Raw genomic sequence first — 12,992 nt, 5'->3', positions numbered from 1 at the left:
TTCCATTTCAGCACTTTGAATATGTCATCCCATAGCCATTTGGTCTTCATGTTTTCTGATGAGAAATCAGCTGATAATTTTATTGAAGATCCTTTGTACATGATGAGTTCTCTCTTACTAGATTTAAGATTTTTATCTTTGCCTTTGGCTTTTGGTACTTTGATTTTGATGTGTCAAGGTATGAATCTGAGCTTATCTTGTTTGGAATTCATTGAGATCCTTGGATGTGTGGATTAAAGTTTTTAAAATCAAATTTGGGTAATTTTCAGATATTATTTCTTCAAATATCAACTTTGACTGCTTTTTCTCTCTCCTCTCTTTCTGGGACTTTCATTATGTGTATATTGGTATCTTGATGGTGTCCCACAGGTCTCTGAGGCTCTTTTCATTTTTCTTTTTTCTTCTGCTTCCCAGACTGGATAATCTTGATTGACCTATCTTCAAGTTCACTGATTCTTTTTACTGTTTCCTGAAATCTGTGGTTGAATCCTTCTAGCTAATTTTTCATTTTAATTATCACACTTCTTGTCTTATGCAGGAGCTGTGTTGGGAGGTAGTGACAAGGAAAAGGAAGACAAGCAGTCTTGCATTTCCAGCACAGACTTCATAGTTAATTTCTCTCCCTGTGCCAGTGACTCCCATTCTCTCATGCATATTCTGGAAACTTGTTTCTGGGAATGCAACCCTCAGGTCACTCCCCTCAGGACTAGGCTGGTACTCTCTTCCCACATTTCTGTCCTCCTTAGGCCCTTTCTTTTATTCTGCCTGGGTCATCTCTTTGCAGGGCCGCTGAAGACCAAGAGAATCACTTCCCCCTTTGTCTATAGTACTGCCCTTGAAATAAGCATACAAAACCATCATTTTTCAAGAATGTTCAGAAGAAGGAGACACCGTTTAATAAAAATTAAAAAGTTAGGCCATTTCTTCTCATCTGCCTGCATGGTTCTGCACCAATATTGTGCTGAACTTTGGGTGCTGGTTACCCCTTCACTTCTACCTGCCTTTGTGTCTTATGCTTTACTTTGGTCTTTGATTTATGTGGTCTCCCAGCTCTCTAACTACTTTCTAATTCCTCTTGACTTTGCATTATGCTTACTTTTTCTAGATTTTCTATTTTGAGTTTATCTGCTGTTATTTCCAGGGTGCAAGACTACTCATTCACTTATCAAATCCTTCATAAACAAATCATTCAGTATTCAGAAAAATCATATGATAGGCAAAGTGAATGGTTTGTCTTAATGTTAGCTGTTGGTTTGTGTAGCAGGTGATATTGATGCTCCCTCATATCCCATGGGCCCACAATAGAAATCACCTTTAGCTTGAATAAACTGTTCTTATATAGGTTAATGGCTTTCTACCTTAAACACCTGGGTCTCTCTCTTCCTGAGGCCTTCATCTGGTTATAGGACATTCTTGGCCTACAAGATGGTCATGCTGGAATTGTTGGAGAATTAATCCTCCCAGGAGCAGCCCTCAAGCAATGATAGATGGAGGTTGATGAATAAGTGCCCTGGCTTGCTCAGGAGGACAGCCCTGAAGTGTGTGTTTGAGAGTCCTAGAGATTTAAGCAGGATTAAACCCTAGTTATTCATAGCATTATTCTACTCTTTAACACTCTGTATTGGTTCTTTTTCTTCCCTCACTTCCTTTTTTCCTCACAATATTTCCTGGAATTGCTTCCCAAATAAATTACTTGCTCCAAAATTCTTGTCTCAGTGTCAGCTGTTGGAGGAACTCAAACCAAAACAGTAGGATAATTGGCTTTACTCAGAGTCACTGAAGACAGTGATGCTATCTATGGTAGGAAAAGGGAGGCTATGATTACCCTTTTGCACAGATACAACTTTGAAAGTGTTACACATATTCTAGTATGGGACTGAGTTGGGGAGACATCTTGAACTTTGGAGAGAATTCAGAGAACCAAGATTGAGTTCTGACTGCCTCATGAAGCCATGAAGATTTTTGCCAGGGGAGCTCTAATCAGAGATTGCCAGGTGGTTTTCATAAAGCAGAAACAACAGGTATGCCCATTTTATGCAAGAAAACTGCTACACAGAAAGAACATCTTTATCAACTTTTAGCCCAACATAAGGGGTACTGATATGGTCTCACCAAAAGCCACATTATTATCACATTCAAATCAACAGCCACTTAAGAATCCTCATATTTTTGTAAAAACTTGTTGCAAGGTGATGATGAGAACAAATTGACTAAATATTGCTTACCACCATGGTGAGTTATAAGGCCAGCTGAAGGTGCTCTCTTGATCACAGTGGCTCATTAGGTAGTTGAAGATAGAAGAGTCTCAAGCAGACCCATCCAGGTGTGTAGTGAGGTTATAACAAACACCAGCTGCTGAGAGGTTAGAGAAGCTTTGGAGAAAATTATCTGGGTCCTCAGATACACTACTGGAGAGGTAAATTGAAAGTTACTGATTCACTTATGTGTATCCAGCTCCATGATACTTTCTTCAAAGGAGAGATTCTGCAAGCTCATGTTGGTATTTCTGGAGGAAAAAGCATGGGCAGGATTGAAAAGAGAAAAGACATTGCAATGCTACTATTTGTGTTCAAGAAGCAGAGAAATACATAAGATTACAAGAGAAACTCTATGTCAGACATCTCATTTGCAACCCAGATTTTGAAATCTCAACCATTTACTGCCTCAGGAAAGGGCACCTATCAGAAAGGACAGAGGGTGATCTGTTATGTAGTTTCACATATGATTTTCTATAATATAATAAGAGTATATAAGCTACTATCCCTCATTTTATTGGTAAGGGAATTGAGATTTGGAGAGAAGGCATGACAACCAAGATGTAAGGAAATACCAAGTGCTGGTTATCTCTAGTTCTATCCACTCCTTAAGGTGGACTACTATTCCCCAGACCCTGGGATTGCCTATACAGTAAGGTGGCTGACCTCCCAGGTGTGATGGTGGAGATGGAGACCAGGCCTGCTCTGCCCCTCTCCAATGCTGCCTCCTCCTCTCAGCGGGGGACCCAGGTCTCCTTTCCAGCATCCACCATTTCACATGGTCCTGGTTCTGCTTATGTGTTTTCATAATGCAGATCATTTATGCTCCATGCCTTGCCTTGTCCTGCCTCTTCTGTAAAATGAAAAATTTGATAAAGGGCATTTAGAACAAATAGTTTACAGTTGTAAATATCAAAATGGAAAACCTGAATTCATCTTGGTTCTCCTTCCACCTCCAAGAGGAAAAAGAACTCCCCAGGGCTAAGGTTTTTGACTTACATCTAATTCTATGTCCCACCTCCCACTATACTGTGGAAGCAGGAAATCTGAAACACTAGACTCCCTAGCCTTTCCAGGCTACCTTGCAGCTAGGGTTCTAGATTCTTCTAGATTCTTATATTTATTCATGCAAAATTTGGATGGTGGAAGGGATGTGGAAGCCACCTTTCTGCAGAGATGGTGGCTGGTGGGCAGCTGTGACCTCCATGTTTGCAGTGATGTGTTGTGAGGGGGACTGTGCTGGTGGCATTTATGAGGGCAAGAGCAAACACAGTATCATGATCTGCTGCTGCAGTGGTGTGGTTCAGCAGTGGTCTCTGACTTCTTTATCTCCAGCTCTTCCACAGATGTTGTGAGCACCAAAGTCCCTTATTAAATGCCTTCTAAGAATAGCTGCTTACTAATCCTCTGGCCAGCCCTCTGTTCCAGTTGCTACCACTGTATAACAAACAATCCCCAAACTTAGTGGCACAAAATAACAAATTTATTTTGCTCAAATAAGGCATAGTGGCTATGGTTTGTCTCCCCTCCACAATATGAGGGGAATGAAGCTATGAAGACTTAATGGCTGAGGGTGACTTACCAGTTGGGGGCTGGAGTCATTTAGAAACCTCTTTACTCACAGGTTTGGTAGTTGATGCTAGCTAGGCTGGAACATCAGCTGGGACTGCCAATAAAAGCACCCACACAGCCAGGGCTTCCTCCTAGCACAGCATCCTCGGGTTGATCAGACTCCTTATATGTCAACTAAGGCTCCCACAGTGAATGTCCCAAGAGAAACAGGTGAAGCTTCCCAGGCTTCTCTGGCCTCAGAGGTCATACCTTGACATTCTCACTGCATTCTTTGGGTTGAAGCAGTCACAATCTGGCCCAGACACCAGGGGAGGGGACATGTTTTACATCTCTAGATGGGAGGAGCTTCAAAGAATGTATGGTCTTAATTTAAAATGCCCTTAGCCCTCTTGGGACACCTGGGTGGCTCAGTCAGCTAAGCACTGACTCTTGGTTTTGGCTCAGGTCATGATCTCTGAGTCCTGGGATCGAGCCCCATGTTGGGCTCCTCACTCAGTACAGAGTCTGCTTGTTCTTCTCCCTCTGCTCCTCCCTCTCTCTCTCTCTCATAAATAAATACAATCTTAAAAAAAACACAAAAATCCCTTAGCCCTCTTTCCACAGGGTATCTCAGTAATTGCTCCTTTTCCAGTTTCACTGTGTAAGTTGAAGGCGTACAGCATGATGGTTTGATTTACACATATTTGTAATGGTTACCACAAGAGGTGCAGCCAACATCCATCTTCTCACATAGGCACAAAATATGGGATGCTTCCCAAATTTGCATGTCATCCTTACACAAGGACTATGCTAGTCTTCTCTGTGTCATTCCAATTTTAGTATGTGTGCTGCTGAAGCGAGCACTCTCAGTAGTTGTTTAATGGTGGGATGGGTATTCAGACACTGAGGTTTTATTAAGATAATGATGTCCTTGGAACTACTTCTGTTTCTCACTCAAACCAACAAATTTCAAGTTAGGAAAGAAAACAAGCACTTTAACAAATCTAGAGGTAAGAAGAAAAATATACCTGCTTAGTATTATATACTTTGAAGAGTTTCTCTACCAAAAAAAGGAAAGAAAGAAAGAAAAGGAAAATGGCTTTCATAATATATTTCCAAACACAGTATTTTTTATTATGTTATGTTAGTCATCATACAGTAGTTTTTGATGTAGTGTTCAATGATTCACTATTTGCATATAACACCCAGTGCTCATTACAACGCTTGCCCTCCTTAATACCCATCACCCGGCTACCCCAACCCCCACTCCCCTCCCATCTGAAACCCTCAGATTGTTTCCCGGGGTCCATAGTCTCTCATGGTTTGTATCCCCCTCTGATTTCTCCCCCTTCAATTTTCCCTTCCTTCCCCTAATGTCCTCCATGCTGTTCCTTATGTTCCACATATGAGTGAGACCATATGATACTTGTCTTTCTCTGCTTGACTTATTTCACTTAGCATAATCCCCTCCAGTTCTATCCATGTTGATGCAAATGGTGGGTACTCATCCTTTCTGATGGCTGAGTAATATTCCATTGTATATATGGACCACATCTTTTTTATCCATTCGTCTGTTGAAGGACATCTCAGCTCCTTCCACAGTTTGGCTATTGTGGACATTGCTGCTATGAATATTTGAGTGCATGTGCTCCTTCTTTTCACTACCTCTGTATCTTTGGTGTAAATACCCAGTAGTGCAATTGCTGGGTCATAGGGTAGCTCTATTTTTAACTTTTTGAGGAACATCCATACTGTTTTCCAAAGTGGTTGTAATAGCTTGCATTCCCACCAACAGTGTAAGAGAGTTCCCCTTTCTCCACAACCTCTCGAACATTTGTTGTTTCCTGCCTTGTTAATTTTTGCCATTCTAACTGGTGTAAGGTGGTATCTCAATGTGGTTTTGATTTGAATTTCCCTGATGGCTAATGATGTTGAACATTTTTTCATATGTCTGTTAGCCATTTGTATGTCTTCTTTGGAGAAGTGTCTTTCATGTCTTCTGCCCATTTTTTGACTTGATTATTTGTTTTTGGGTGTTGTCTGAGAAGTTCTTTATAGATCTTGGATACCAGCCCTTTATCTGTAATGTCATTTGTAAATATCTTCTCCCATTCCATGGGTTGCCTCTTAGTTTTGTTGACTGTTTCCTTTGCTCTGCAGAAGCTTTTTATCTTGATGAAGTCCCAAAAGTTCATTTTTGCTTTTGTTTCCCTTGCCTTTGGAGACGTGTCATGAAAGAAGTTGCTGTGGCCAATGTTGAAGAGGTTACTGCCTATGTTCTCCTCTGGGATTTTGATGGATTACTGTCTTACATTGAAGTCTTTCATCCATTTTGAGATTATCTTTGTGCATGGTGTAAGAGAATGGTCGAGTTTCATTCTTCTGTATGTAGCTGTCCAATTTTCCCAGCACCATTTAGTGAAGAGACTATCTTTTTTCCATTGGATATTTTTTCCTGATTTGTTGAAGATTAGTTGACCATAGAATTGAGGGTCCATTTCTGGAAACTCTATTCTGTTCCATTGATCTATGTGTCTGTTTTTGTGCTAATACCATGCTGTCTTGGTGATCACAGCTTTGTAATATAGCATGAAGTCAGTCAACATCATGCCCCCAGCTTTGTTTTTTTTTTCAACATTCTCTTGGCCATTTGGGGTCTTTTCTGGCTCCATACAAGTTTTAGGATTCTTTGTTCCAGCTCTTTGAAAAATGCCAATGGTATTTAAGTAGGGATGACGTTGAAAGTGTAGATTTCTCTGGGAAGCATAGCCACTTTATTATTTATTTATTTATTTTAAAGATTTTATTTATTTATTTGACAGAGAGACACAGCGAGAGAGGGAACACAAGCAGGGGGAGTGGGAGAAGGAGAAGCAGGCTTCCCACGGAGCAGGGAGTCTGATGCAGGGCTTTATCCCAGGACTCTGGGATCATGACCTGAGCCGAAGGCAGGTGCTGAATGACTAAGCCACCCAGGCGCCCCAGCATAGCCATTTTAACAATGTTTATTCTTCCAATCCATGAGTATGAAATGTTTTTCCATCTTCTTGTGTCTTCCTCAATTTCTTTCGTAAGTGTTCTGTTGTTTCTAGAGTATAGATCCTTTATCTCTTTGGTTAGATTTATTCCGAGGTATCTTATGGTTTTTGGTGCTATTGTAAATGGAATTGATTCCCTAATTTCTCTTTCTTCAGTTACATTGTTAGTATATAGAAAAGCAACTGATTTCTGTGCATTTTGTATCCTGCCACATTACTGAATTGCTGTATGAGTTCTAGGAATTTGGGGGTGGAGTCTTTTGGGTTTTCCACATGAAGTATCATGTCATCTGTGAAGAGAGAGAGTTGACTTCTTTGCCAATTTGAATACCTTTTATTTCTTTTTGTTGTCTGATTGCTGATGCTAGGATTTCTAGTACTATGTTGAACAGTAGTGGCAAGTGTGGGCATCCCTGTCATGTTCCTGATCTTAAGGGACATGCTCTCAGCTTTTCCCGATTGAGAATGATATTGGCTATAGGCTTTTCATAGATGTATTTTATGAGATTGAGGAATGTTCCCTCTATCCCTATGCTCTGAAGAGTTTTAATCAGGAAAGGATGCTGTATTTTTCAAATGCTTTTTCTGCATCAGTTGAGAGGATCATATGGTTCTTGTCTTTTCTTTTATTAATGTGCTCTATCACATTGATTGATATGCGAATGTTGAACCACCCTTGCATCCCAGGAATAAATCCCACCTGGTCGTGATGGATAATCCTTTTAATGTACTGTTGGATCCTATTGATTAGGATCTTGTTAAATTAGGATCCTCTCCCACCAGGGAAACCTCCCTTGGGCTCCCTGTTAATCAGGCTCACCTGTTCCAGTTCCTCATGGTCCCCCGTTCTTGGTCCTCATAACATGTGTCTCCATTTGTAACAAAATATTTGTGTGATCTTTTCTATAAACTTTTTATTGTGACAAATTGCAAACATACAAAAGTAGACAGCACAGTATCATAAACTCCCATCATTACCAGTTTCAGCATTTTGTCAACTCATGGGCAGTATGATTTTATCCACAGCTCCTGTCCACTTCTTCCCTTTTGAAGCCAATCCGAGACAGCCTATCATTTCATCTGTAAAGATTTCAGTATGTATTTGTTAACAATAAAGCCTCTTTTTCTAAACATAACTGCATACTATCACATTGAAAATAAGAACAATAATTATTCAACAACAAAGATCCAGTCAGTTCCAAATGTTTAGCTGTCTTACATAAGTTTTAGAGTTTGTTTGAATCAGTATCTAGGGATGCCTGGGTGGCTCAGTTGGTTAAGCCTTCAACTCAGATCATGATCCCAGGGTCCTGGGATCGAGCCCCACATCTGGCTCCCTGCTGGACGGGGAGTCTGCTTCTCCCTCTGCTCCTCCCTCTGCTCGTGCTCTCTCTCTCTGTCAAATAAAGAAATAATCTCTTTGTGAATCAACATCTAAATAGGAGTCCCATTATGGGATTAGTTGATATGTCTTTTAAGTCTCTTCTAATTTGTAGGTGTTCCTTTCCACCTCTTTAATTTCTCTCATTGCAATTTATTTGTTGAAGTGGATCATTTGTCCTATAGAGTTTCATAGAGTCTGGATTTTGCTGACAGTTCTCTGTACATGTCTAATATGTTCCACTGTCCTTATTTTTTCTGTAAATTGAAAGGCAAACAAGAGGCTTTTTCAGATATGATTTATATGATTCTTTTGATTAATGCCTGTCCCCTTCTTTAGATAGTGAACTCCATGGAGGCAGGCTTATGAATATTTTTCTCACAAGTGAAAATTTAGCATTTAGCATGGTGCCTTGTATATGATAGGTACTCAGTAAATAGTTGAATAAATGAATGAATGGGAACACACATGGGAACTATGCACCTAGGAGTAAGCAGCTACACTTCTATGCAATGAACTGTAATGCTCCCGGGCCCCATCAATACCTGCACTTAGGCCCCTGAAGACGTTGCAGAGTTTAGCGCCATTCATTCATTCATTCATTCATGAGTGCATGTCACATGCCAGGCACTGTTCTAGGCACCAGTATACATCAGGAAATAGGACAGAGTCATACCTTCTCAGGCCTAATAATCTGGGTCAGCTGATTTTTCATAAGGTGACAGCTTAGAAGGGTCCCCAGAGGCCCCTGGATGCACGGCAGCCATTTGTGACAGCAAAGAGGGAGATTCTGGGGCCAGTTCAATCCAGGTGAGAATCCTAGCTCCATCATTGCCTAACTGTGTGACCCTGGACAGATAGTCTAACCTCAGAGCCTCATTTCCTCAGTCTGTAAAATGGGGTAGTATTGCTGTCCTCATGGCTTGTGTAAGAGTGTAGCTGACTCTCGGAGCTCTGCTCTATCATCTTAGCCAGTTCTTGTGTCTTTCTGCCTGAAGGCTTTGCCTGGTGAAGCCAAGATGCAGACCCGAAGTGCTAAAGAGGTGACTCCCCTCAATTTCTCCAGCAATCCTCAATCAGGGGAGATGGTAAATAAATACTCCAATTTTCACACTCTTCAGCAACACAGTAATGAGGTATGTCCCTGCTGTGTCTCAGAGGGTCCCCATTGCATGTTCCTGTCACCCACATGGTAATCTGCTCATTAACACCCCTTTTGCTGGCTGCCTTCCATTTCTTCCTTCCTTCCACACACCCTCACTCTGCATCCTGGGATCACCTCCCAGGGACTATGTTCACTCACACCTTTACTCTGGCTCTACTTTGGGAAGGAGCATCAAAGGAAATAAGGTAGGAATGATAGCTAGTAGGTCCCCCAAACAGAGGAGGATCCAACACGTATTTATATTTAAAGGACAGCTGAAAGTGAGAGAAGCAGCAGAAATGTTCAAATCAGAAAAGAATTCAAAATCACAGGGATTGGTAAAGATTCAAAGTAAAGGAAGGGTCCCCATACACTCAGGTCTCTGTCAGATTGGGCATTGAAATTTCACAGCTCAGGGCTCAGTAGTCAGGACTATGCCTCAAAGCATCAGGAACGGGTTACATGAGGATCACAGTACTCTCAAGGAGAAGGTAAGTGTGAAATCTATTTTAAAAAGATTTCCATCAAAAAATAAGTAAATTAGAGGGCGGAGCAAGATGGCGGAGGAGTAGGAGACTTGGATCTCGTCTCCTCTCAGGAATTCAGCTGGATAGGGATCAAACCATTCTGAACACCTACTAACTCAACAGGAGATCGAAGAAGAGAAGAGCAGCAACTCTCTGAACAGAAAAGCGACCACTTTCTGGAAGGTAAGATGTGCGGAGAAGTGAATCCGAGGCGATATTCGGGAGGATAGACGGCGAGAGAGGGGCCTCCGTCGGCCGCTTCTGGCAAGTGATAGACCCGCGGAGCACAAAATCGGAACTTTTAGAAGTCTGTTCCGCTGAGGGACGTCACTCCGGTGGCTAAGCGGGGGGTGGAACCCTCGTGGGACAGTGTGGTCTCAGGACCCTCGGGGTCACAGAAAGACCGGGGGTGCCTGAGTGCGGCAGAGCTCCCAGGTATCAGAGCGGGGAAGCTGGCTGCAGAGACGGAGCCCAGGCGCGGGCTCTCAGCTCGGGGTTGCCATAAACTGTGATCCGCAGCACAGTCAGGCCCCTGCTCCTCCAGCAGGGACCCAACAAGCGGCAGATCCGGGGAGACTCCCCTTCTTCCCCCGGGAGGAGAGGTGCGGGAGCGCACCGCAAGGATCTGCTGGATTTGGAAACTCCACACGGGGTCCGGTGCCAGAGATAGAAACGCTCGGTCACAGGCCAGGTGAGCACGGAGTGCGGCCGGAGAGCAGGGAGATGGGAGTGACTGACTGCTTTTCTCTGGGGTCTCACTGAGGAGCGGGGCCCGAGTTCTTGGCTTCTCCAAGGCGGAGATTAGGAGGCTGCCATTTTCACTCTCCGCCTCCAAAGCTGTATGGAAAGCTTGCAGAGAACAAAAGCTCTGGAGAGCAAACCCGAGCAGATTACTTAGCCCGGACAGGGCAAGGGCGGGGCAATTCCGCCTCCGGCAAAGACTTTTGGGAACCACGGCAACAGGCCTCTCCCCCAGAAGATCAGCGAGAACAGCCAGCCAAGACCCAGTTTACCAATCAATGAGAACGGCAGAACTCCAGTGCTAGGGGTATAATGCACATAGAATTCATGGCTTTTTTACCATGATTCTTTAGTCTTTCAAAGTTAACTTTTTTTTTAACTTTTTCTTTTTTTTTTTTAATTTTTCTTTTTCCCTTTTTCAACCAATCTCTTATCAATCCCTTTTTTAAAAAAAAATTTTTTTTATTTTTCATTTTTAGAGTCATATTCTATCCCTTCATAGTAGTTACCTGTATTTTTGGCATATATATATAAGTTGTTCTCTCTTTAAAATTTTGAGATAGTTTCTTCTAACAGATCAAAATATACCCTAAATCTCTAGTGTATGGTTTTTTTCTACTCCCCTGCCTGATCACATTCTCTCCCTTTTTTTTCTTTTTTTTTAAATCCTCTTCTTTCTTTTTTCAAACAACGTCTTATCAATTCCTTTTATAAAATTTTTTATAATTTCCATCTTTACAGTCATATTCCATCCGTTCACCATATCAACCCTTATATTTGTACATATATAAGTTTTTCTTTCTTTAAAATTTTGGGAGGCACTTTCTTCTAACAGACCAAAATACACCCAAAATCTAGTGTGTGGCACTGATCTATATACCAGCCTGATCATATTTGATTACATTCTGGTTTTTTCTTGTTTTGTTCTGTTTTTGTTTGTTTTTATCTTTATCTTTATCTTTTTTTATCTTTTTCTTTTTTCTCTCTTTCCCTTTCTTTTCCCACTGCTTCAGGTCTTTTCTGATTTGTTTCGAGTATATTTTCTGGGAACTTTGTTACCCTGTTAGCATTTTGTTCTCTCATTAATCTATTCTCCTCTGGACAAAATGACAAGATGGAAAAAATCACCTCAACAAAAAGAACAAGAGGTAGTACCGACTGCCAGGGACCTACTCAATATGGACATTAGTATGATGTCAGATCTAGAGTTCAGAATCATCACTTTAAAGATACTAGCTGGGCTTGAAAAAAGCATGGAAGTTATTAGAGAAACCCTTTTTGGAGAAGTAAAAGAACTAAAATCTAACCAACTAGAAATCAAAAAGGCTATTAATGAGGTGCAATCAAATATGGGGGCGCTAACTGCTAGGATAAATGAGGCAGAAGAAAGAATCAGTGATATAGAAGACCAAATGATGGAAAATAAAGAAGCTGAGAAAAAGAGAGATAAACAACTACTGGATCACGAGGGCAGAATTCGAGAGATAAACGATACCATAAGACGAAACAACATTAGAATAATTGGGATCCCAGAAGAAGAAGAAAGAGAGGGGTAGAAGGTATACTGGAGCAAATTATAGCAGAGAACTTCCCTAATTTGGGGAAGGAAACAGGCATCAAAACCCAGGAAGCACAGAGAACCCCTCTCAAAATCAATAAAAATAGGTCAACACCCCGACATCTAATAGTAAAACTTACGAGTCTCAGAGACAAAGAGAAAATCCTGAAAGCAGCTCGGGAGAAGAGATATGTAACCTACAATGGTAGAAACATTAGATTGGCAACAGACCTATCCACAGAGACCTGGCAGGCCAGAAAGGACTGGCAGGATATATTCAGAGCACTAAATGAGAAAAATATGCAACCAAGAATACTACATCCAGCTAGGCTGTCATTGAAAATAGAAGGAGAGAGAAAAAGCTTCCAGGACAAACAAAAACTAAAGGAATTTGCAAACATGAAACCAGCCCTACAAGAAATCTTGAAAGGGGTCCTCTAAGCAAAGAGAGAACCTAAAAGCAACATAGACCAGAAAGGAACACAGACAATATACAGTAAGAGTCACCTTACAGGCAATACAATGGCACTAAATTCCTATCTTTCAATAGTTACCCTGAATGTAAATGGGCTAAATGCCCCAATCAAAAGACACAGGCTATCAGATTGGATTAAAAAACAAGACCCATCGATATGCTGTCTGCAAGAGACTCATTTTAGACCCAAAGACACCCCCAGATTGAAAGTGAGGGGGTGGAAAACCATTTACCATGATAATGCACACCAAAAGAAAGCTGGGGTGGCAATCCTTATATCAGACAAATTAGATTTTAAACCAAAGACTGTAATAAGAGATGA

General features: G+C 41.4%; 1 non-coding gene across 1 annotated transcript; it reads right to left on the bottom strand.

Annotated features, from left to right (window-relative positions):
* Window positions 1–4,563: 4,563 nt before the first annotated feature.
* On the bottom strand, window positions 4,564–4,670 carry LOC116642099. Its single transcript, XR_004301289.1, has one exon. It is a non-coding gene; the product is annotated as a U6 spliceosomal RNA (small nuclear RNA).
* Between the last annotated feature and the right edge of the window lie 8,322 nt (window positions 4,671–12,992).

Source organism: Phoca vitulina, unplaced genomic scaffold (assembly GCF_004348235.1).
Source record: "Phoca vitulina isolate PV1807 unplaced genomic scaffold, GSC_HSeal_1.0 scaffold22, whole genome shotgun sequence".
In the NCBI taxonomy this organism is placed as follows: domain Eukaryota; kingdom Metazoa; phylum Chordata; class Mammalia; order Carnivora; family Phocidae; genus Phoca; species Phoca vitulina.
Note: the sequence above shows the minus strand (reverse complement) of the source record. Positions and strands in the feature narration are given on the sequence as shown.